The following is a 5,821-nucleotide window of genomic DNA, read 5'->3' as shown; positions in this document are numbered from 1 at the left end:
GTGCATTTAACAAATAATAATGTAATCTGTAATAATGTGAAAGTCACATGTCAAGGACACGTGACTTTATTAATGACCACTTGAAAGAAATATGTGACACTTTTTCTGAACTAAGAGTCTTGGACACAGGAACTGTAAACTCTGTGTTGTGTGCTTTCAGCTGCCCAGATTGAGAATGTAGGGCTGTGAGCTCAACCTTTCTCTCAAGCGGGCTATCCACGTGGCCCTTTAATAACTGACTCTCACTGGCTTTCACCTGTTTCATGACATTATTCTCCCTCTCAGCCAATCAGCACTAGAGAGAATCTTGGGGTATCCATAGCAATGAGTAAACAGACTTTCCTCAGTGGCATTATCTCTGATCCTGTGCACAAATGACTTTTTCTTGTTAAATCCAACAAGCCTTTATCTCATCCCTTTATCCAGATCTCACAACTTTACTCCTGTTTACCTCTGTGACAATATCAAGTAGGAAATGAAACTTTCATGTTTATTTTATTTGGCAGATTCCTACTTAGGGGAGTTTTAAAATTATATGTGATTAAGGGGATATACCAAATGAAAAGGTGGTCTCCTACTGTGTTCTTTGATCTGAAACTTCCCAGGCTGTGTCTTTAAACTGAGCAGTTACTTTTGTACTCACTAAATGGACCTTTAGATTCTTATTGATATAATAGGCTTGCAGTGGCTTGGGTTCCCTGGGCTATTTTTTCTTTAAGAGCAGTGAAAAGAGAAGGAAACCTCGTAATTCCTGGGACTTTATGGCTGAAACAGAGGAAGATCGTTAGTGTAAATGGAGAACTGAGGGGAAATCAACTATTTGACATCTGGTGTTGTTTCATATTAGTGTTAGCAACCCTCTATGAGCAGGGTTTCCTTGGCTGGTCTAACTGGAACTGAAGGTGTGTCCTAATCAGTGGTCAGTGAGGAACCCTCCTTATTCTGAGGCTTTCAATTAAAACTGGGCCTTCAGGACCAATATAATTGGCCCCTGTTATATGACTAGGACACAAGAGCAGCTGTGTTTCCTGCTTTGATTCTCCAGAAAAATGCTCTAAACTTAGTTTAGTGCCAGGACTGCTTGTTTAGAGTTGCCACCTGAGCTCATTGGGTCTGAGCTAGTTGGTACTAGTTCATGGCTAGGATTTCCTGCTTCATAATGAGTTCCTAGAAAGCATGCCTCACACAGTTAAACTCTATCCTCCTTTTGTGGAATCTTTCTCCATGTTAAAAGTAATCATAAGAGTGGTCAACATATTATTTTTACTGCTTATGTGAAAATATCATATAATATACATTGCAGACTTTTTCCAATGATCCCAGGTTCAAATCCTATCCATGTCTCACAATTTATTTTTCTTTAAAATACCTCAATTGAAGTATGTGTTGTTCATATACTCATTGGAACATGATCAGAGTCTCAGTGCCAATTTCCTTAAAAAAACTAAGTTTATCATTGTTGCACCCTGACACCACCTGCAAGAAGAAACCATAAGTTGTGATGAGCTCTATATTTCATCACATTGATCACAGTTTTTCTTATGTATTTATTTACTACGATTCTTTCACATTGTATCCCCTGTACTGACCCCTCCATCTTCTCCTTCAAGCCCCCCCCCCTTTTAAGCCCTTATACCATTTTTCTAGTTCCCCAATTCAGGAGGAACTCCTCCTCCTTCTATCTTACTTTAGCTTAACAGGTCTTATCAAGGCTAGATGCGTTATCTTTCTCTGCAGTCTGATTAGGAGGGCATTGTTCTCCTTTTGTACTCAATTCTTCTGCTTATCACTCTCTGTCTCTTCTCCTGCAGACTTCCCAGAGCTCTGAGGGGAGGGAGAATTTCATAGGGAAATCACATTTAAAGATGGGTGTTTTAAGCTCTCTCTCTGCAAAATATGACTGTGGGTCTCTATGCATTCCCATTTCATGCAGAAAAAAGAATATCTGTGTGTACAAGAACATGGCACTTATATATCAATTGAGTGCAGAGAAAAACATATTTTAATAAGAACAGACTGGGTTGCTTGAAATTTTCCTTAGCATGGCCTTGCCTAACAATTCAATTACCTGACACACAATGAAAGACTTGTTGGTCATAATAGATTTCCTATGGGAAATTCATCCCAAACTATTAGGAGAACTCCTAAGAAGTGAATACATACCATATTTGTCTTTCTGCATTTTAGTTACTTCACCAAGGATGATTTTTTTCTGGTTCCATCCATTTGCCTGAAAGTATCATGACGTCATTTTCTTAGCTGAATAATAATACTCCATTATGGGAATATTCCACATTTTTCCCAAAGGAGATTGTCAGTCCTGTTCTTTAGATCTGCCTGCCACTTGTGGTTCAGTATGAAAAGCTCTCAGTTCTGCTCAAGGACTACAACAAGTTGACTGCTTTGGTGACTTGACATTAGGAATGGTCTTGGTAAATATATGAGCAAGGTCCTAATGAAACGCTTTTTGTTCAAAGAGTTGCCTTGGTCAGTGAGCATTTTCCCAGTAAGTAATTCACTGACTGAGGACATTTAACAAATGCATTTGTGCATTTAACAATAATAATGGAATCTGTCATAATGTGAAAGTCATGTGACTTTATTAATCTGCACTTAAATGAAATATATGACACTTTTCCTGAACTAAGAGTCTTGGACACAGGAATTGTCATCTCTGAGTTGTGTGCTTTCAGTTGTCCAGATTGAGGAATGGAGGGCTGCACAGCATTAGTCTCAAGCACCTTGTCCATTTGGCCCTTTTAATAAGTGGCTCCTGAAACTATTACTAGTCTTTTACATGATGTCTTTTAAATGATGTCTTTTACATGACATCATTCTCCCTCTCAGCCAATCTGCACCTGAGAGAATCTCAAAGTTTCTATGGAGATGAGTAAACAAACTTTCCTCAATGTCCAGTATCTCTGAACCTGTGAACACATGTCTTTTCTTGTGAAACCGAATAAGCCTTTATCTTATCCCTTTATCTAGATCACACACCTTTACTCCTGTTTACCTCTGTGACAATGTCAGGTAGGACATGAAAATTTAATGTTTAATTATTTTGCTTCCTATGTAGGGAACTTCAAATTGATGTGGGATTAAGGGGAATATACCTAATGACAATATACCTAATGGCACAGTGGTCTCCTACTGTGGTCTTGGATCCCTTAAAGAAAACTGAGTTCATCCTTGCTGCAACCTGACACCACCCCCCAATAGAAGACATCAACCCTGAAAAGCTCTATACTTCATCACCTTGATCACAGTTTTCTTATGTATTTATTTATTATGATTTGTTTACATTGAATCCACTCTGCTGCCTCCATCACTCTTCTCCTCCCAGTACCACCCATAGACCTACTCTACACCTAGGACATTTCTAATGTTCTGTGGTAGTGGAAGTCCTCCTCCCCCTTCTATCTGCCCTCCTTATCAGGTGTCATAATGGCCTGCGGCATCATCTTCCTCTACAGTCTGAATCTTAGGGTTTAGTTCTCCTTCTGTCCTCAATATCCTCTAACTATGATACTCTTTCCACCGTCTCTCCTGCAGTATTACCAGAGATTTGCAGGGAGGGAGAATTTTATAGGGAAACACCATTTAAAGCTGGGTGTTTCAAGGTTTCTCTCTGCATAATATCAGACTGTGTTTCTCTGTATGCAATCATATTTGATGCAGAGGAAAGCATCTCTGTGGATGCAAGAGCATGGCACTGACTACCAGTTGAGGACAGAGAAGAACATATTTTAATAATAACAGCCTAAGTTGCTTGAAAAATTCCTTAAGATGTTCTGGCCACTGAATAAAAAAAAAATTGCCATCCAATTTCCCTAGTGGAAGATTAGTTTGGTCATAATAGATGGCCATTTGAAACTTTATACCCCACTCTTAGGAGACCTCCTAATAAGTGAATACATACTATATTTGCAATTCTGCATTTTAGTTTGTTCACCAAGTATGATTTTTCCTGGTTCCATCCATTTACCAGAAAATATCGTGATGTCAATTTCTTAGCTGAATAATACTCCATTACAAAAATATTCCACATTTTCCCTGAAGGAGATTGTCATTCCTATTGTTTAGTCCACGGAAATTGCTGTTACTTTAATCATTGTATTGAATGACAAATTTTCAGGATAACTATGTTCTTTTAGCCTAGAAGTATCTCCATCTTCTTTCACTTCCTGATGAAGTGAATTGTAATGTCTCCTTGAAGCTCATCTATTTACATGTTGAGTCCCTGTGAGGAAATGTCTGAAAAGGGTTAAGAGGATGTGCTTTGAGGTTGATATGCCAATGAAAGTGACCAGACATAAAGGAATCTCTGTCTCTAGGTCTCTGTCACTTTATATCTTTGTTTCTATCAGTCTCAGTTTCTCTCTTTCTCTGTCTATCTCTTTCCCTTTTGCCTGCTGCTTGTGTTTCAGTATGAAAAGTTTTCAGTTTTCCTGGAGGAATACAACATGATGATTGCTTGTTGGTGTGAGATTCTGGAGGGTCTCTTTAAAAGTATAAGCAAGGTCCCTATTAAACTCTTTTTGTTCAAAGGTTTGCCTTAGTCAAGGAGCATTTCCCCAAGAAGTAATTAACTGACTGAAGACATATGTGTGTATTTAACAAATAATAATGGAATCAGTGATATTGTGAAACTCATATGTCAAGGACACGTGGCTTTATTAATGACCACTTGAAAGGAAAATGTGACACTTTTCTTGAACTAGGAGTCTTAGACATAGGAACTGTCATCTCTGGGATATGTGTTGTAAGCTGTCTAGCTTGAGGCATGTAGGGCTGCTCAGACTTTCTATCAAGCAGGCTGTCCACTTGGCCCTCTTAATAAATGGATTCTAAAACTCTTCCTGGCTTTCACCTGTCTCATGACATCATTCTCAATCTCAGCCAATCAACAAACTGAGAGATTCTTGATGTTTCCATGGAGATGAGTAAACAAACTTCAGTGTCCTGGATCTCTGATCCTGTGAAGTCTTCTTCTGAAACCCAACAAGACTTTATCTCATCTCTTCATGCAGATTCCACACCTTTACTACTATTTACCTATGTGATAATATCAGGTAAGAAATGAATATTTAATGTTTATTTAATTGGACAGCTTGGTAAGTAGGGAAGCCTCACAGTGATGTGGAATTAAGGAGACATATAGAATGACAAGGGCATCTCATACTATAGTTTTGCATTTGAAATTTCCTAGGTTCTGACTTTGAACTGAGCAGTTACTGCAGTACTAAGTAAATGTCCCTTAATGTTCTTATTGATATAATAGGCTCATAAATGGTGGAAACTAGAAAAGATTATCCTGAGTTGTTCCAGAAGCAGAAAAACACACAGTATATACCCACTAACAGACATATAATATAACAGATATATAATACCTGCACATTCTTATTGATATAATAGGCAGTTAAATGGTGGGAACTAGAAACGATCATCCTGACTGAACAATTCCAGAATCAAAAAGACATACATGGTATATACTCACTAAAAGACATATAACATAAGATAAACCTACTAAAATTTGTACACTTAAGAAACTAATCAACAGGGAGGACTCTGCCTAAAATGCTCAATCCCCATTCCAAAAGACAAAGAGGATGAACATCAGAAGAAGGAGAAAACAGGGAAGAGGTTTGGAGCCTATCCAGAGGGCCTGTGAAAGGCTCTGCCCTGCATACTATCAAAGCAAATGCTAAGACTTATAGCCAAATTTTGAGCAAAGTACATGGAATCAAATGAAAGAAGTGAAATAGTAAGATGTGGAGAGGACAGGAGCTCCACAATGATAACAACAGAACCAAAAAAAAAA

This window comes from Meriones unguiculatus (assembly GCF_030254825.1).
Source record: "Meriones unguiculatus strain TT.TT164.6M chromosome Y unlocalized genomic scaffold, Bangor_MerUng_6.1 ChrY_unordered_Scaffold_32, whole genome shotgun sequence".
Taxonomy (NCBI): Eukaryota; Metazoa; Chordata; class Mammalia; order Rodentia; family Muridae; genus Meriones; species Meriones unguiculatus.
The sequence above is the reverse complement of the archived record's forward strand: the minus strand, read 5'-3'. Positions refer to the sequence as shown.